Source organism: Hyperolius riggenbachi, chromosome 3 (assembly GCF_040937935.1).
Source record: "Hyperolius riggenbachi isolate aHypRig1 chromosome 3, aHypRig1.pri, whole genome shotgun sequence".
In the NCBI taxonomy this organism is placed as follows: Eukaryota; Metazoa; Chordata; class Amphibia; order Anura; family Hyperoliidae; genus Hyperolius; species Hyperolius riggenbachi.
Genome location: NC_090648.1, coordinates 305891929 through 305912783, shown reverse-complemented (window position 1 = coordinate 305912783; position 20855 = coordinate 305891929). Strand labels below are relative to the sequence as shown.

The window sequence follows — 20855 nt, the reverse complement described above, 5'->3', positions numbered from 1 at the left end:
AGAGAGATGAGTCACATTCAACACTTAGATACATTTATGTAAACAAAATGTATCTATTTCAGCTTCGGATGCGTCTGCAGAAATCTCCAGGAACTTTAAAGCCCTGTGTAACCCTTCCAATGCTGGTCTAGTAAAAAAAAATGCTGGTTGCATATAATATACTGTAAATAATGTTTTAGAGCAAAGTTGAAATGCAGGGTTATATTCCGCTTCAAGATTTTTTATTTTTTATTACAAGAAGAGTATTTGTGTTTAAATAGTAGTATCAGCCCTTCTAGTGAACACTCTGGCCTTATTTCTTTGTATTGACTGATTTTCTAGCCTTCCAGGGAACGCTCAGTACTAGCTTTCTCAGTAGTAGACAATACGATCCACTGGAGAAGGTACTGGCAGCCCACTCCAGTTAACTTCTGCCAAGAAAACTAGATTAACAGGAGCAACCAGAGTTGGAGATCACCAGAGAGGATAATCATGGTATGGCTATGGGACCTCTGATTACCATGTTAATAACCCTCACAATCTATTCATAAATGTGGCATTTGAAAAGTGACAATCAGATTTTAAAAGATAAGAGAACAAAAAAAGGTGATGTTTTTTCCTCCATTACCAATATGCTTGTATGTTAGCTCTACGACTTGTCCATTTGCCCTGGTATCTGAAAGATAAAAATATAAAATTAAATAGATGGCTACAGGTGTTTAGACTGTTCTCATACTTCTCAGCTCCTCAAAAATGAATGGAGTACCATTATGAATAATTTAGATTTACTAGTGCCACATAGGGGCAAGTAGATTTTATACTCCCTAGTTTTGTAGCCAAGGATAAATGAAGCTAAAAGTAAGTAAAGAAATGTATTAATTTCTCAGCAAAACTAAATAAAACTATTAAGAACTTGAAGGTGCATTTATTTCTTTATCCACTTGGTGGAGTTCTAATGCATAAGGTATACAGTACACCAATATACTGGAAAGGTTAGAATTGACTTTGATCTGTGTCGCCCTCCTGCTTTTCTTGTTCATTGTAGCTAAGGTTGCCAGGCAACGATGAAAGCAGAGAGTTAGGCATAAGTGGAAACAGAATCAGTGATAATGAAGAACGAATTAGCATTTTACCACTGTTATCTCTTTATGGTAAATTTTAAGACTTTTGTTCTTAAATTTCATGTTTCTACTAGTTTTATAGATATGTTTCGTGTTATCCCAAAAAAGATTATCTTGCCACACAGGAAGAAAATAGCATTACTGTATAATAATAGTGTATATTAGCTGTCTACGGCAACATATATTCTGATAACACATTCAGCTGCAGGGATCGCAAAATGAAGTAAATGGACAACTGGAACAAGTATTATTGTAACCGTGCAATGTGTGTACATTATGTTGCCATTTGAGAGAGTTGATTTTACTATACTTTTATTATGTTTTTTTACAGTAGAATAAATGAAAAGGTAATGCGGATCACAACTTGGCAGTGGGGAGAAAAAAAGCATGGGGACTGATTTACAAAACTTTTCTGTTGAACTACCTCACCTTATGTATTAAGTCACAACTTATCTCCTTATGACTTCTCTCTCCCTATCTAACTTAACTCATGATTTATCTCCTTAAGTGACTTAACTCATGATTTATATCTCCTTAAAGGGAACTTGAAGTGAGAGGTATATGGAGGCTGCCATTTTTAGCCTGCTGACCCTCTTCCTCTAATACTTTTAGCCATAGACCCTGAACAAGCATGCAGCAGATCAGGTGTGTCTGACTTTTTGTCAATTCTGATAAGTTCAGCTGCATGCTTTTTGCTGGTGTGATTCAGGCACTACTGCAGCCAAATACATCAGCAGGGCTACCAGGCAACTGGTATTGCTTAAAAGGAAATAAATATGGCAGCCTCCATATACGCCTCACTTCAGGTTACCTTTACCTGACTTAACACATGGTTTATCTCTCCATATTCTAGAAAAAAGGAAGCGCTCTATCGTGAATTACCCAAGCGCTCTATCGTGCATCTCTGAAACGCGTAATGACGCCATACGCACGCTGAACCTACAGCCACGCCCACTCCCACAACGAGACGGCTTCCCCGAGCATCGGAGAACGCGCTGCCGGCCACAGCGCGTTGTTGCCCATCTGCCTGAGAGTGTAGCGGTGGACTGTACCGCTGATGAGCGTTTTTAACCATTTACATCTTGTGAGTATAATCTTATATTGCGATTAAACATATCCTTGGGTAATGCACGATAGAGCGCTTCCTTTTTTCTAGAATAAGTTCCTCTTTGTCCAACATATGTGGAGCAGCTCAGTGCATAGAGACCAAGGAGAAAAGGATCATTTGGAAAGCACGGATTTCTTCAGGAAAGGAGCGCAAGGTTTTCGATTTTATCTCTCCATATTTGACATAACTCATGATTTATCTCTGCTTATCTGTTTATCATGCATTATCTCTCCATACTTTTTTTAATCTCATGCATTAGCTCTCTTTACCATTAAAGTGTACCAGATACGTTAACTTACCCGCGGCTTCCTCCAGCCCCATAAGCATGTCTGAATACCAAGCCGTCCCCCCGTGGTCTGCTGTTCAGCCGCGAATAGCTCCGGTAACAGGCTCACTTGGGTCCAGTCTGGGTCTTTTGCGCATGCGCGGACCTCCAGTGCATGCGCTATAGACCCGGACAGAAGTGATTGAGTCTGTTACCAGGGCTAAACGGCAGACCACGGGAGGACGGCGTGGAATTCAGATGTGCTTATGGGGCTGGAGGAAGCCCCGGGTATGTATCAAATCTTTAGAAGTTAACGTCTCACTCTCTGGTTTCCTTTAAGGGGAAAAATAAGTAAGCTTTTTGTATCAAACCCGTATGCAGATCGTTTGTAAAGTCCAGCGCTCAAAATAATTAATATACAGGAAATGTCCTAAAGTCCAGATACCGTTGTACCAGTATCAAATACAAGAAGACAAAAACGACAACAAGGAAAAACAATGTCCACTCTATCCAGAGTAAAACCTTGCAGGTGTATGCGCTCTATTGTGGGTCAGCAGATACCCCTTTAAGACAGTCAATAAGTATACATAGGCAGCGCTCCACTTTTTAGTGCAACTCAAGGGAACCCCTCAAGGGGCCGCACTCACCCAAAGGTTGTGACCACTGTTAGATTGGTCTCAAATCGCTTGCAACTCTCCTCCTGGCCGACTGCCCGATTCCTGTTGTGCTGTGGTCCTGCTGAGAGCCTTATTCCACTCCTGTCATGGGGATATCAGTGTTCCTCAGGAAGGGAAAAGACCTCACATAGCGTAATTCCGTAAAGGTTAAAACAATAGCTTTATTTAAAACTAGTTACTCACAAACATCTCATGTTACAGCGCATTGAGTAATAACGGGCTCTCCCCCGTGCCTCTCCGGATAGGCTCGCTGGGTTCGCCGGTATCTCCGCTGCGGTGCTTCCTGCTCGTCTTGCTAGCTCCACCCTACGCGTTTCGTCACGTTTGCGCGACTCATCAGGGGAGGATGAGTCGGAGAGGCACGGGGGGAGAGCCCGTTATTACTCAATGCGCTGTAACATGAGATGTTTGTGAGTAACTAGTTTTAAATAAAGCTATTGTTTTAACCTTTACGGAATTACGCTATGTGAGGTCTTTTCCCTTCCTGAGGAACACTGATATCCGCATGACAGGAGTGGAATAAGGCTCTCAGCAGGACCACAGCACAACAGGAATCGGGCAGTCGGCCAGGAGGAGAGTTGCAAGCGATTTGAGACCAATCTAACAGTGGTCACAACCTTTGGGTGAGTGCGGCCCCTTGAGGGGTTCCCTTGAGTTGCACTAAAAAGTGGAGCGCTGCCTATGTATACTTATTGACCGTATGCAGATCACTTTCTTTTCCACTGCGTTTAACAGAACGTGATGCTGAAATTCTTCCTCATCAAGGGGTTTGAGGCCAGTTTTACACCTGTGTGCGTTTGTGGTGAGATGCCCTGACCCATCGCACCACAACACACAAAACTTCAATCATATGACCCTCTGGCAGAGTGCGCTGACAGGGTCATACTTTTTGCTAGTGAGTCGGTGGAGCACTTCCCCTTGAAGTATCAGTAGTGATGTGCCTTGGCTGTTCTGACAACACTCCAGAATCTTAGTTGCAGGAAAGGAGATGAGCCGGCACCATCAAATATATTTATGCTCTTTAATCAGAATAAAACATGCATACAGCCAAAGTGCGACGTTTCGAGGCAGACTGCCTCTTTCTCAAGCTAAGCTATGCATGATAAAAAGTATACTGAACAAACAGTCTTATATATACCCACAACATGGTCAAAGGCAGCCAATCAGCGTTACTAAACGTCAGCGTTAACCAATGATATCAGGTCCTACCTAGTGGACCTGATAGAGAACTATAGTGCTGCTTACCTGATAGGTTCGTTTGAAATGGAGTTCCAGCCTCCTCCTCACAACGCTTATCCTGATTGCGGCAGACGGCTGCTCCATGCTGGGCTAGTATGCGGAAGTCCGTCACCACCAGGCCACGCCCCCGGCGGACCTGATGGGAAACCATTCGCACAACGTGGGGGAGAGGGCGGAACTAACTGCCCGCTCCCCTTCTGCCCAGCAACTAGTGACGCAAACGGAAGAGTCTCCGCTTGCGTACCACTATAGATGTCAATAGAGAGCCAATGTGTCCGCCCCCTTCAGGAGAGCAGAGCGTGTGTCTGTTGCTTAGCAACGACACCGCTCCTAACACAGCATGTCAATCTACAATAAGGACTCACAGTAGCTTGCTGTAGGATAACAGAAGGTGCTGCTAAAATATAGACAATGATATATGCTTCCCAACATCTGAGAAGATAAAAAAGAGAGAGATGGACGGAAAAGCGGGAAACAGTGGATATAGAAGGGACTGAAGAACAAGGAGCGGGAAGGGGGAAATGGAGAGGAGGCGGTATATCAGGAGACCCAGGGATCAAAAACAAAAAATAATGATATGACAAGTGTTCAAAATACAAAATTCAAAATACAAAAAATTTAAAATACAAAAAACAAAACAAAACGCGGAGGCTGGACAGCATGGAGGGGAGGAGCAATTCAAACAAACGGTGACAAGTCAAGTTCTCTATTTAGGCCCCTGGGCTCCATGGTGTCCAGCCTCTTGATCCAATAGGCCTCCCTCCACAGTAGCCTCCTCTCCCTATCCCCGCCCCTCCTCAATGGCTGTATTTGTTCTATTATCTGAAACCTAAGCTGGCTAACATGATGACGGGCTCTCACAAAATGATAAGGGACAGCCTGATCTACTAATTTCTCTCTGATAGCATGTTTGTGTGAAGACGATCTTTTTTTGAATTTTTGTGTGGTCTGGCCCACATATAAGAGTCCACATGGACATTTAAGGGCATAAATTACATAAGCTGTATCACAGGTATAATAGCCATTGATCTTAAATTTTTTTCCAGTATGTGGATGACTGATGTAATCTCCCTTGGTCACTGAGTCACAGTGTACGCAGTTGAGGCATGGGAACGTGCCTTTACGTTTAGTATCAGATTCACCCAATTCAGCATTGCCCATATCAGCATGTACCAACCGGTCTCTCAGATTTGTTGCTCTTTTGTAAGATATTAATGGGGAATGCTGAAAATGAGATATTTCAGGAAAACTGTCGGCCAACAAATACCAATGTTTCCTGATTATTTTAGCTATATCTTCAGACTGCGTACTGTATCTCGTGACAAAGGGGATACGATCAGCTGAGTTTCTTTTAGTGCGTCTGCTTCGTCCCTCAGGTGCCCTCTGTAATCTGTCATGTGCTTCTAGACAGGAAGTATGTCACTGGGATTCCTGGGTTTCCCTGTCGTATTCCCGGCATTCCATACATTTGCGCCACTCTGCCGCCGCAAACATGTTTAAAATTCCTGCGTTGCCCATTGACTTGCAGTACTTCCTCTATGTCACCGCGGAAGTCAGACGGTAACATGCTGTTGACTTTGTGGCAGCTCGATGGTGGATCAGGCACCATGTGCTAGGCCCCATTGCCTTGCCAATGGGCCAATGCAAGACAATGGGACCTAGCACACTTACTGCATCATGTCGCAAGTGCTTGATCCACTGTCCAGCTGCCACAAAGTCAGCAGCACATTACTGTTGAACTCCCGCGGCGGTGCAGTGGAAGTATTGCAAATCAGTCGGCAAAGCAGGAATTCTAAACATGTTACAGGGTAACGTAACACAGGTTTCCAATGCAAGTGTAAAAGGGGCCTTGAGGCTGCAGCTTAGGCCTAGACTGCTAGGAGTTTGTGCATGTCTTGTGATGGCAGCGGTAATTAGTCAATTTCATGGCCATCAGTTGTGGATATGTGATGAGTACTGGGGGTGCTTGATCTTGTTTTTCAATCAAGCAAAATATTACAGTAAAGAAGAAATACAAATGAGGGAGAGAGGATGATGGTTTGGATAATTAGACATTCCTTTCACCTGCTGGTGGCAGTATTCTTATAACCTGTGGTGGACATCTGGTGCCCTCCAGCAGGTGGAATATGGTAAGGTTACTGACATAGATTCTGGATTTTAATTCTGTATTAAAGTCATTTAAAACCCAGGAAACAGCAATAGCTTTGGAACTTGTGAAAAAGGGACCAATAAACCATGTGTTTGTGTCCCAAGTATTCACGTAGGCATACACCATTTAGGTGAGTAAACTGCTGAGACACAGTTGTTGTACGCAACCAAGCTAACTGATAATGGTAAAATCACATTGTTTATTAAAAACAGAACAAAAAATAGCTAATTTATTTCTGACTACAAATGTGTGCTTAGTCATAGCTGCTACAAAATAACAATACAATCAAATATTTACAAAATGCACTGCTCTGATGACCACCCACACAGCAGAAGGAAGAGGAGGGAATGGAGCACTATTTTTCAGTAGTTATGACTTAGCACACATTTCTGGTTTGAAACATATTCGTTATTTCTTGCTCTCTGCAGTCTTCAGTATGCTGTGTGATTTTTCAATTATCAGGCAGCTTGGTTTTGAAATTTTAGCTATGCCCCTATTTTATCAACAATTACTTTATCCCTAAGGCTGTGTTCACAGTGGGATGTTGCGGTGCAACTTTATTGAGGCATCTTAAAGGACACTCACTACACTTTTTCTTTACAATGAAACTGTGGCAGCTGCGGACAGTGATGGCACAATCCACATGGGCGTGGGGGCTACAGGAGCAACCCCCGTAGGTGAACAATGATGCACCCACTAACCCTGCAGCTCCCCCAATGGCATACTGGGGTATGAACCTCCCTCATGGGGAGGTTTAGTTAGAAAAAAAAAGTGTGATAGGTGCTCAGTGCATTTTAATGCAGAAAGTCGCATTGCTATAGTAAGTCTATCTAGCATCCAGAGTGCATCTGGTGCAATCTGTTCCAGCGGACAAGAGTACCCAATGTAGTGAGTTGCTGTATAATGTGTTTGTTGTGACTTTTGTGTTAGTTGCTTTCCTGTTTTTACAGGGAATGCAATACAGCTCCTACTGTGAACCTAGCCTAAAGGCAGCCATACACTGGTCGATTGCCACCAGATCAACCAGCAGATAGATCCCTTTGTGATCGAATCTGATCAAAGAGGGATCTATTGGCTCCCTACACTGCAAACAGATTTTGAATCGATTTCACTATGAAACCGATTCACAATCTGTGGAGCTGCCGGTGCCGCCGCCCCCTGCATACATTACCTGATCTGGCCGGTGCGAGTCCCCCCGGTCTCCGCTGTCCCATCTCCGCTCTGGGCTCCAGCTTCACTTTACTTCCTATCGTGGGAAGTTTAAACAGTAAAGGGGGCTCTACTGTTTAAACTTCCTGTCGGGACAGGAAGGAGTGAAGCCAGTCGGATCCCAGCACGGAGAAGAAACAGCGGGGAGAGTGGGGACACGCCGGCGGAACAGGTAATTTATTGCCGCTAACGTCGGACAATCGAATGCCGCTATCGACGCACTCCCGACCGGCCGGCGATTGAGCGAAATCTGCACAGACAGATCAACGGGAATGATCGATTTCGGATGGAAATCGGTCGTTCGGTCAGCGTTTGCGCATCGATTTCACAGCAGATATGATCACAGTGATCGAATCTGCTGTCTATCGGCGGGAAAACGTTTAAGTGTATGGGCACCTTAAGACTTTCAAACTAGCCGACAGATGGAGAGACACCCAGATGAGAGGGAGAGGTAAAAAAAAAGAAGTTCTGGCAGTGCATATAATGAACAGTGGAGATGCCGCCGCGTGGTCTCGTGACGGGGCGGCTATCTCAGCGTTCAGACCGACGGTTTCCGTGCAGCGACACGCGTCTGGCTTGGCTGGACCTTCTAGTGCACACAGATGGATAGCTACGCGTGCGCGCGCCAGGCGACAGGACATTTATACCAGCAGAAGGGGAATCAGCTGATCAGGCCGATCAGCTGATCCCAGCTGGACTCTGGATTGGCTGAGTGGCTCGGGCGGGGCTGCACAGCACTGCAAGTATATATAGATCTTGCTTGTCAGTTGCTGGTTGTCTGCCGTTGCGAATAGTAACGTGTGAGCACTCAGACCAGTCAGATCCCACAGTGTGTTAGAACCAGGAGGACCTGGGAATTCACACTTAGCCAGATTACGTTTGTGTTATACTTTAGACCAGTTCCAGGGTGTTGTGACCACGGACCTCACACCCAAGCTTAGGGATACTATGCCATTGCTGTGTTATACTTTTGACCAGTTCCAGGGTGTTGTGACCAAGGACCACACACTCAAGCTTAGGAACACTGTGCTATTACTGTGTTATTCTATAGACTAGTTCCTGGGTGTCGAGACCTCACACCCCAGACTAGGATTGTGCTTTGTATCTGTTATTACCATTTGCTCGGGTGTTGCCGACCGGGCCTGCCCGACCCCTCGGGCTGTCACTCATCCCTCGAGTGTTCAGCCTGTCTGTACTACCCGTGACATTATTCCATCTAGTGTCTGTTAAATGCAGGGACCTCCTGCTCCTCAGAGAGGCCTCTCTGCAGTACAGCCAAGGGCCCTATTCCTTTAGGAGTCCTTTGGCTGCAGTATAGTCCGATTCCCGGTATTGCAGGGAATCACTGGCTTTTAGGTGATCTCTATCCCCTTTCCTAGGAGATAGTCCTCACACAGCCAAGGGCCACCTGCTCCTCAGGTGGTCCATGCTCATTGTTATCTGCGTCTCCCGCCCCCATGGGAGACAGCCTACTGTTGCACCAAAACACTTACACTTTATCAGGTGTCCAGAGGTTAGTTATATATCTGTATTATTGGTGATTCTGCAGATCATCAATAATCGGGCATATATCTGTATTGTTGGTGATACTGCAGATCACCAATAATCAGATTCTCTCTGTGTGCTGACACCGATCGTTACAGTGCAAAAGCCAGAATAGATGATTGGGTTTAGAGCAGGTAATGAGGTCAAAGGAAACAAGTAAAAGGGGATGATGGAAGAAGAGATGTGCTTTTATCTACAGAGATGATGTAGATTGATGGAGCTGCAAATGGATGTCATATTGTATTGATTTTGTTTTAAGTCCTTTGACCATGTTTTTGCACAGTAAAGCTATGTTGCAGTAGCCTGCCTGTCAGTGTTGCACTGTTTTCAGGTCTCTGAAATACTAAAAAGTGCATGGTCTGTCCAGCTTTTGGGACACTCCCACTCTTCTTTTGCTCCATTGCACAAGATGGGGAGCAATTATGTAGGAAAGGGCTTGGTAACAAATGGGGTGGGCAGTGTCACGGAACAGCTGTAAGAAAAACGCAGGCGAATTGGGAAGATTTGCATAGTCGATTTTCTGATCGCTTCCCGGTTAGATTTGCGCAGTCATTGCAGAGATCAGAATGACATTTTTTCTTTTCCCGAAGTATGTTTGTTGACCAGTGGAGTTAATGTTTGTGTAAATTAACTTCATCAAAAGAGTTCCTTGCTGGCCAGTGACACAGAGGTGTGAAACCCTAGCCAGAATCCTGGTGTAATATGTCAAAGGTTGTCTAGCTGGTCACATTCAGATGCTAATTGAGCACCAAAAGTTCCTTTCATCACAGGAAAAACTAAGGCAAGCTTCTCCAGTGGGAGGCCAGCCGAAGTGGCTCCGATTAGGAATAGATTTAAATGCATGTGGTTTATGATTTCAGTCTGTTGAATGAAAACCGTGTATAGCACAGCTATAAAATTCATATAGTCTTATTTGTTAAAATCTGCCCAATGTGCTGATATAAAATTCATAACAATAACCCGTCCGGTTATTGGGGTACGACCCTTCTCGGGGACAGGACAGCCTAGCACACTCATGCTAGGTGTCATATTAATCGGTATTTTCTGACAATTATGAATCTGCTATCCACCCAAATATGACATGTATCATTTATGAGTTACAGTGTTTTACAATTTAAGCTCAAAATCCTCCTAGGAGGAGGTGGGCTGTCTTTGGCAGACTTTAGTCCTACGTCTTAACATCATCTGGATCATCAGATTTTGTTTTGTTTGCCCTCAGAAAGGAAATCTGCGACCGAACCGACCAGCAGCAGCCTGTTAGAGTGAACGACAAAATTGTCACCGGATTCCGAGACACCAGAGCAGACATCACGTTAGTTCACTCTCACCTTGTTCCAAAGGAGAGCATCAGCTCCAGCCGATCCCTTGCCCTTACTGGAGTAGAGGGCACACTTTTACACATAGCCCAAGCGAGAGTGAAGCTTGACTGGGGGGTGGGGGCTCAAGAAAGGGTTGTTGAGGTTGTGGATGATCTCCCGGTCCCTGTGTTGTTGGGAACTGATTTGGGCAAGCTTGTGTCCTATTACGAATCTGCCGCAACCGCCTCAATGCTCACGGAAGGAGACAGAGTCTCCGCCCACCACCAGGTACTTTACACACTGGAGGGAGCACCAGGGCGGGGGGGGGGGGTTGGTTGAATGTGCCCAGTTCAAGGGTACCGGATTCAATAGTACCTGAGTCAAAGGTACCTGTGTTTAACCTCCCTAGTGTTCTGGACAAGCTAGGCTCGTCCAGAGGCCCACTGCTCAGGCCCTGCTGGGCCGATTTGAATAATTTTTTTTGAAACACGCAGCTAGCACTTTGCTAGCTGCGTGTTTCTCCGATCCGGCGCCGCGTAATAGGGCCCCCCCCAGACCCCGTGTGCAGCCTGGCCAATCAGTTCCAGGCAGCGCTGAGGGGTGGATCGGGACTCCCTCGATGACGTCATTACGTTCGTCGCCATGGCGAAGGGGAAAGCCCTGAAGGAATTCCCGTTCAGAACAGGATTTCCTGACGGGCATAGGCGCCGGCGGCGATCGGAAGGGTTGGTGGAAATTGGCAGGGAGGGGGGTATCATGTAGCTAGCGCTAGGCTAGCTACATGATTAAAAAAAAATTAGGTATAAAAATCTTATTTAAATAAAGCATCACTGTTCAATGCTTTAAAAAGAAAAATTAGGTATTAAAAATCATGCGCAGAATCAGAACGCCCAGCAGGTTAATGTACAAACTGTCTGTGATGAAAATGTTCCTGTACCTGTCACTGTCATTAATGCATGTGTGAATGATGTGAAGAATGTCAATTATTGTAATGCTAATGCTGTGCCTATACTAGCAGTCACCTAGAGTGCTGCCAGGGTTGTGGGCTCAGTACCCAACTCCTCGTTCAGTGCTGACCTCAGCGGTGACAACTTTCATCTGCTGGCCTCATGTGACATGAGCCAGCTGGCTGAAACTGAAAGTGCTGCAAGAGTTGTGGGCTCAATGCCGGACTCTTCGTTCAGTGCTGACCCCAGAAGGGAGAACTTTCAGCCGCTGACTTCCTGTGACATGAGCCAGCTGGCTGAAACTGACAGTGCTGCATTCACAGCAGCGCTACAAAGTGACCCAAGCCTGGAGACGCTTAGGCAGCAAGCCTCTGAACCCCTCGCAGACGGGGCCGCTTTCAATGTGTACTGGGAAGGAGGGAGACTGTGCAGCCCACTACAGGTAAGCCGCAGGCGAATACCAAGTGGCTTGTGGTACCGAGTGCATTCAGGGGCCATGTGCTGCACTCCGCACATGACAGCCCTCTGACCAGACACTTGGGGGTCCGCAAGACACTTGCCTGTATTCAAAAACTGTTTTATTGGCCCTGGATGAGCAGGGATGTAGCCAGATACTGCAAGGCATGTGCTGTCTCTCAGGAGCTGGGAAGGTCCAGGGACTCCCGAGGGGTTCCCTTAGGTCCACAGCCACTTAGCAAGGAACCCTTACGTGGGCTGGCTGTTGACCTGCCCGACCTACTGCCCGTTGTCAGCAGTCCTGGCAGACGTCACATCCGAATGCGGTGGTGCAAACGCCCTGTCAAGATTGGTCCATGTCGGGTCAAACCTGAGGGTAGCGGACAGCGACCTGTCCAGGTGAACCGAGCCGCAGGCTCCAATGAGTTTTCCTGTTGCAATGGGGAACTAGACCCGATATCGCAGGTTAGCGGCAACGCCACACATCTTGTGGATGCATGTCTATATGCCTTCACCCCAGGGAGGGCTGTCACGGAACAGCTGTGAGAAAAACGCAGGCGAATCGGGAAGATTCGCACAGTCGATTTTCTGATCGCTTCCCAGTTAGATTTGCGCAGTCATTGCAGCGATCAGAATGACATTTTTTCTTTTCCTGAAGTATGTTTGTTGACCGGTGGAGTTAATGTTTGTGTAAACTAACTTCATCAAAAGAGTTCCTTGCTGGCCAGTGACACAGAGGTGTGAAATCCCAGCCAGAATCCTGGTGTAATATGTCAAAGGTTGTCTAGCTGGTCACATTCAGATGCTAATTGAGCACCAAAAGTTCCTTTCATCACAGGAAAAACTAAGGCAAGCTTCTCCAGTGGGAGGCCAGCCGAAGTGGCTCCGATTAGGAATAGATTTAAATGCATGTGGTTTATGATTTCAGTCTGTTGAATGAAAACCGTGTATAATAGCACAGCTATAAAATTCATATAGTTTTATTTGTTAAAATCTGCCCAATGTGCTAATATAAAATTCATAACAATACCCCGTCCGGTTATTGGGGTACGACCCTTCTCTCCTACAATTTAAGCTCAAAAACCTCCTAGGAGGAGGTGGGCTGTCATTGGTGGGTAATTCAGAGTGGGCAGGCGTTGCCACACCCCCAAACCAGCTTCAAAAGCACATTGCCAGCAGGCAGACTTTAGTCCTAGGTCTTAACATCATCTGGATTACAGCTAGACCTGCTGCTGGTCAGAGGACCACCCAGCAGCCATCTTGAAACTGTAACATCTGCTTGGATTACAAAATATGCTTAAAGGCCTATGATTCTGAAACCAAGGACTTTGCATTTCTTTTCACAGAAGGACATATTTCCACAAACTTAAGTATTTTCTCCCTTGCTATTTTCATACTGGCTACTAATGTTTCTATAATTGTTGATTTTAATGATTTTTTGTATATATTAACTATTTATATTGCACTTTTAATAAACGACGCTAACGTAATTTATTTGTTCGGCTACACCTATTACCCTGGCTTCTGAAGAGTCGCTACCATTGTTGATAGCTAGATAAAATAGCGTGTGTTTAACCGTTTATTTGCAGGTCTAGAGTCAGCCAGTCAGTGGGTTCCTCTGTCCTATGGTAACAGAGGTGGTGGCAGTTATACCCTGAAATAGTGTATTACCGTAACTCACAGGCTCCCTTCCAGTTGGTCGGCTGCCAAAATCCCAGCGGTTTCTGCGCACGGATTGCAACCACAGATTGCATAGTCTGTGTGCTGAGACCGATTGGAAGGCATTGCGCGGACAGGCCACCAGGGGGCTTATGACAGGCAGGGCCTAAAGACACCTGGATGGAGCACATGCTTGGCTGCTGAAGAAAGATGGCAAGAGTGGAGGCCTGTTTCAGGTAAAAAGGGAACCAGATATTTGGGCACAGCTGGCGCCGGCATAGGCCGTAATGTGAATTACGGTTATAGTGGCGCTCTGTCAGCAATCTGGGCGCAATCAAAAGATGGAGCCCAAATTAAGATAAAAACAGCGTAATCTGGCTGCAAGCTGGAAGCCAAATTGTATCTTATTCCCGATTCAATGATTGCCTGTAGGGAAAATTACAACTAACGTCTCTGGGAATTGCAGGTGCAGGGTGTGCCGTTTTTCGGCTTTACTGCCACCTTAATTACATGTATACACAGAGCTCCTCCCACATGTCAGCAGCTCAGTTTACATCTGAACTCGCATCATAAAGTGTAATGTATCTGGAGCAATAGGATTACTTAGCAAAACATTATTCAGTTAGCTCTCTGTGGTAAATATAAATAAGCCTCAGCATCAGTGTATGTAAAATTCACATTGGAGCTTCCCTCTGGTCCACTAGTCCTGGCCATGGGAACACAGAGACAAGCCCCAGCAGTCAATGGAAATAAGCTCTCATGGGGCTAACTTTTGTAGGCTATGTAAGATACCCCCTTTAGTCTGTACTGTGAAGTTTCCCACATGATGTGCCACCCCTAGCAGTGAGTTAGGAGCATGTTGAGTGCCAGTTTAATTGACTTGGATGTATTGAAAATACAATGGCAAAAGTCTGTGACACTCACCTGGGTTGTATCAGATTATAGCAATGGTTGCTGAAAGTTTAGGGAATGAGCAGTTGTGCACTACAGTTACCTGAAGGTGTTACCAACAGTAACAATTTTTAGCATTGACTCCAGGATGGCTTTTGATCTCCAACCATACTGTGCATACTATGCTGAGTGTTTTAGAAAAATAAGAAAATGTTAAAAAAAAAAATAATAAAACTGTTTTTCTCAGTGTTTCAAGAATTGTTGTTACAGTAGTGCCTTTGCATGTTTTTCCTTGTGTGTTCCACACACTTTTTTTTTTTTGCCTTTGTTTCCCAGAAAGAGGATATCTGTGCTGTTATGTCCAGCTGCATTCATTAAACATTGCAAGAGATGCACATGTGAAGATGGACGAGAAGACAAAATGATTATTTCTATAGTAAGAGTGTTTGTGCTCTCCCTTAATCTTTCAGTACTTCGACACAGCATACATCACGCACAGACTGTCACTATAATGCTGGCAACAGCAAAACTGAGCCATGCTGCTAAGCCATAATGACATAATTAAATACTGTGGTTATAAATGGTGGAAAATTAAGGAAGAAACTTCCTAACATCTGTGCGTTCTGCATAATTGTTCTGTAGTAAATCTCTCAAAAATGGGATGGGATTGTTTTGAAAAACAAATATGGAGGAGGATGCAAAATAATTACTCTGTTTCTATGGACCGATTCCAACATCATGTGGAATGACATGTTACGTGTCATCCTATGATGGAATTAAAGCTGTTATTAAAAATAATACTTTAGTTTACTCAGTAGGCATACATCAGCATTACCAAGTCACTTTATTTTAGTAAAAAGTTTCCTTTTATATTTGAAAAAAAGCTTTATTCCTGACCTTAGATTTTCCCCTATGTGCCATGGGACAAGTTAGCTGAGGAAGGACAGAAACAATTTAGAGGGAACCTAAAGTGAGAGGGATATGGAGGCTGCCAAATATATTTCCCGGGCAGTCCTATTGATCTATCTAGCCTCATACACTTGTTAGAGATATCTTGGCTGAAGCTGCCATTCTACTGTCAAAATGTCCCCTCTGCTCCAACAGATTAGCTGCAATATAAAACAAAAACATGATTCTAAGTTTTATTCACAACTTCTTTTTACATAAAAAGTGTCCCTGACAAAATTCTGACAGACTGTTCTCCAAAATGTATAGGCAGTCTAGGCAACCTGGTGACCTCAAAAACATTTAGGAAGCCTGATGTCCCTCAGTGGTAGTGTACTCTGTGGGCAGTGCGATGGGCAGCAAGCCAGCTTCTTTCCTAGAATTGAATTTCTGTTCTCCTTTGGTCCCAGTATAGCACTGTACTCCACTATTCTCTTGTGACACTACTCTACCTGGCACAGGTAAAGAATGCATGCACTTTTTTATACAGACACATAGCCTTATAAACATGCCAGATGAGACAATTGTTTGGTGCCATCTTGCCTGAGACTACCTTGATTCCAGCTGTACCGTATTGTCTCTTGTTTAGAGAACTATCATACCGGCTTGCTAATTGTTTAGTGACAAATCAGCCCATTGTGCTCATATTTACCTGTCTCGCTAGGTGCCACTCTCTCATTTGTCTTCCCTCCTCTCCATAGAACACTGCATTCCATACAATGAAAAGCTTTATGAAGATGAAGATTTCATTTTTCAGCATGACCTGGCACCTGCTCACAGTGCCAAAACCACTGGTAAATGGTTTACTGACCATGGTATTACTGTGCTCAATTGGCCTGCCATCTCTCCAGACCTGAACCCCATAGAGAATCTGTGGGATATTGTGAAGAAAAAGTTGAGAGACGCAAGACCCAACACTCTGGATGAGCTTAAGGCTGCTATTGAAGCATCCTGGGCCTCCATAACACCTGAGCAGTGCCACAGGCTAAATGCCTCCATGCCACGCCGCATTGAAGGAGTCATTTCTGCAAAAGGATTCCTGACCAAGTATTGAGTGCATAACCGAACATAATTATTTGAAGGTTTCCTTTTTTGTTTTAAAAACACTTTTCCTTTATTGGTCGGATGAAATATGCTAATTTTTTGAGATAGGAATTTTGGGTTTTCATGAGCTGTATGCCAAAATCATCAATATTAAAACAATAAAAAGGCTTGACGTACTTCAGTTGTGTGTAATGAATCTAAAATATATGTAAGTCTAATGTTTATCAGTACATTACAGAAAATAATGAACTTTATCACAATATGCTAATTTTTTGAGAAGATCCTGGATATGTTCCTGAGTCACTTATTTGTATAACTGATATGCAGGTCACAGGTGTGAGTAACCGTGCCACGCACAGCAGTGAGCAGTAGTTAGGTTTTTGTAGAGAAGCTGTCAAACAGCAGATAGCCCCACAGCAGTGCTCAGGTAGAGTGGAGTACTGCTTAACCACAAGAAAATGAGTGGAGTAGAGTGGAGTACTGCAGAAGACTTCTGTTAAAGGAAAGCTGATTTAAAAAAGCTACCTAAGATATGCACAGATGTATGTTCATGCTACATTCCCATACCTCTGTGCATTGTTCATTGTTCTCCTTGTTCCCTGTAATCACTCCTCGAAAAATTTGACTTTTCTGGCTGAAGTCAAGAAGAGGCAGGCTTGATGTTTCCTTAATATTAAAGGGGGTCCTAGATTAAACCAAAGTCCCCTCTAGGGTAATATACACTATTCCTAGCACAAGGTGGGGAGGAGTACCACTTATGGTCCTTAAAGGAAACCTAAATAAAGAAAAAAAAAGTTAACCTTACCTGGGGCTTCTACCAGCTCCCTCCAGCCGTCCTGTGCCAGTGCCGTGATTTTGTAATGCTCAAATCACCCACAGAACTCCTCTTACAGCCGGACTACTCGTCGAGTGGTGTCCACTGCGCATGTCCACGCACCTGATCTCTGTGCATGCACAGTAGAGATTTTTATGCACTGCACAGAACGCTCCCATCTACAGGAGCACGATCAGGAGGCATGTGGACAGGGACAGCGCATCCAGCTGAAAGAGGGTTGCTGGAGCATCATAGAATCACAACGTGGACATGTTGGCAGCCCATTGGCAGTGTTAAGCGGCCGCACATGCATGTGTATGTGCACGCCCCCTGCGGCACCCATGGGCATATTCTGATCTGCTAATGCAAAACGATCATTTTAAAATGTCCTTTTAGCATGAACTAGTTAAGTAAACTAAAACAAAGGCTACCATATTTATTTCCTTTTAAACAATGCAAGTTTCCTGGCTATCACCTGATCTGTGTCTTATACTTTTAGCTATAGACTCTGAGCAAGCATGCAGATCATCTGCTTTGACTCTAGTCTGGCTGGATTAGCCACATGTTTCATGATTGTGACACAGACACTACTGATCCCATAAGATTAGCAGCACTGACAGCCAACTGGCGTTGTTTAAAAAGCAATAAAATGGCAGCCTCCATATCCTTCGCACCTCGGATTCACTTTTAAGGTGGGGGAGGCTTTATCACCTTTTTACATATTCCCCCCACCCAATATAAATGGCTATGTGGGTTGGTATTGCTCAGGGGGCAGAGACATACTTTAGTAGGCTCCCTGAATTATACCAGCCTACATGCCAGATAAGGCATTGAGCACGCTTTTTTTTTTTAAAAAACACTATTTTAATTTAGAAAGACTCTTATTTTTTTTTTAAAAAATGGTGTAGATATACACTATTCTCTATAATTGTATGTGTTTTTACTTATTAATAAACCTCTTATTGCATCCAGAAAGCATCAATATTGAAGGAAGGATTGTCAAGTCAGAGGAACTAATTGGTATGCTGGGAAACATATAGATGCAATAGAAGGCAATCGAAATATGTGCAGATACCAAAGAACAGATGGCATGAAATCTCGATGGTTTCGTGCATACGATAGGTGCATTTTAATTGAGGTTTGGCTGATACAGATAGCATCCGCTTTTCTTTAAAGCTGAAAAGTCCATAAATATAAAAAGTATTCTGATATTGTAAGAAATCCATTCATTGGTTACAAGGTCTGATGCTTCCAATGTGATCTGAGTTAGTTGGAACAAGGGATCATATTCCTAATATTTTTTGTTGTTGTTCCATTTAAAATGTCGCACACCATATGAGTCTTTAGGGCAAGCTTACAAAAGATTATAGCCATGACTCGAGTGATGCTTTCTATGATGCACCATTATTTTATATATTTATATATTAGGAGAGCAAAGAATGAATTAATGGGTTACTCCCACAAAGGCTAATCATTTTTGTATTTTGGGCACTAGTGGAATGCAGTTTTTGCTGAAAAATACACAAACACAAAAAATGCGCTGGTGGTGAAGAACAAAGTTCACAGCTGATCCAATCCTGTCATCAACATTATTATCATTACCAACAAAAAAGCGTCAAAAGTTCCAGAGCAATCTCCCTAAATCAGGCACCATGTTCCTCCACTACATTGCACATTCCCCAGTAAAGTTGCCGTACGCAGGAAGCATATGTTAATTTTACTGTTACAAGTGCAGGTTAAGCACTGGCCAGTAAACCATTAGCACCATGCGCGTTACCAGGTTACCATGCACGTTGCTATGGTAACTGTTATAATTTAAGTAGGCCTCAGTTATTTGGACTGAGTTTTAGGTAAAAGGCTTGTTCGCAGAATATACCTTTAAATAGAGGTTTTCGTGATGCAGGCAGAAGCATCTCAGTGTCTGCTTGAAGCAAATGATACAAGCAGATACTGAGAAGATGTTCCTAGTCCAAGGTCTTAGGCCTACACTGCCCCAGACAAATGGACTACGGGAACAATCAACATGGGCCATATTTATAAAACATAACATTCTTGCAACTACGGCATAATATCTTATTGAATATTAATCGAGTAGGTCTGTGTCCTGACATCACAAGGGATCTGAACCAATCATAGATGGCTCAGTGAGGTCACATTTAACTCTTTCTAGTTCAGATAAGGAGGGAGCACGGAGGGAAAAGGGGGGCACTCTACTTTCCAGCTATCCGGCTCTCTATGCTTCCTAGTTAGAATACTAGCTTCCTGTATGTATGATGTAAATATATGTGATGTACATAGGACATAGGAAAGACTATTTATACTTTGAAGAAATCAAACTGTAACACAAGATGCTTAATAAACCCCTTTGAAAGGTGAAGAAGGCTGTCTCCGCTCTCTATCTCCTGTATGCTGTCGCTGTGAGTTGCAGCTCTGATGAGTTGCTGGTGCCGGAGCTAAAGGTGATTTATTACAGTTGGTGCCGTGAAAACCCTAGGCCAATCCCAGGTCGTTGATTGGTGAGCCAGGTGGGCACAAGAGTCAGTCTAATTGAGACTTCTCGAAGCAGCGACTTAGATCTCTGTGAGGCAAGCACAAGAGAACAGGAGAAGCTCAGAGCGAGCTGAGCTGAAAGAGTTAAGAGCGGACTACGGAGGCCAGAGACGAGAAGTGCAAAGCTTATCAAGCAGAGATAAGCTCTGTGCGGAATGAGTCGGGAAAATCCCAGCGGCAGGGTCGATGTGGGCGCCCTAATTGGAGTGGACGTATGCCACACATAGGGGAAGGCAGTCCAAGAGAATGGGTTTGGCCAGATCCCATTAGGACCTTCAGCGCATCCGACGCCTGTGAGGAAAACTTGGGCCAAGATTGCTGGGAGACTCAGAGCTCGTTTCTGGTACAGAGGCCACACACCGCAAGAGGTTTTGATAAGGCGAGTATGGTGTTATACATGTTTTCTTTTACTTGTCAGTGCGGCGCCCCCCCCCTGCAGCAGAGGCGGGGGGGCTGTTTGTCTGTGTGTGTGTCTCTCTCTCTCATGTTCTATGGGTTATATTCCTCGGAGTTTGGGAGAGAGAGAGAGACAGAGAGATGCTGTTGTTTTTTTACCCTTTGCTTTTCTGTGAAGCTGCAATACTGCATGTCATTTTTTACGTGTTTTTTTTGAGCCTAGTAAGGCGTGCATAACAGCGAAAATGTTTTCTTGTCCATGAGTTATCTGTTTAGTGAGGTTTTTCATTTCGCATTCCTGAGAGAGGGATATGAAGCTGCGCTTTCGCTAGTAGTTCCGTTCGTACGGTTATGAGTTATGCCCTCTCGTGTGGGAGGGGTGATTAATGTTCGAGGTGTGTAACAATCCAGAGCGTACTTGCTGCGTGCGCTGGTTCAGAGTTTTTTCCTCAGCTGTGTGTTACATTCAGTTGTATTGTGGCAATGTGATATGCTAAAGTGTGCATGCAATGTTTTTTCTAACTGTTTTATTCTTTCCATACATGCATAGAGTTTGCTATGGG

At 44.3% G+C, this 20855-nt stretch overlaps 1 long non-coding RNA gene across 2 annotated transcripts in view; it reads left to right on the top strand.

Annotated features, from left to right (window-relative positions):
* Nucleotides 1-20855, top strand: part of LOC137563751 (uncharacterized) — a 68708-nt gene that overhangs the window by 38762 nt on the left and 9091 nt on the right. The window contains exons 1-2 of one of the 2 annotated variants that reach the window (XR_011030428.1): nucleotides 1056-1130; nucleotides 1954-2362. This is a non-coding gene — a long non-coding RNA (uncharacterized lncRNA). Of the gene's footprint in view, nucleotides 1-1055; nucleotides 1131-1953; nucleotides 2363-20855 lie in introns of those variants that run through there. The other variant, XR_011030427.1, reaches the window with a different exon arrangement.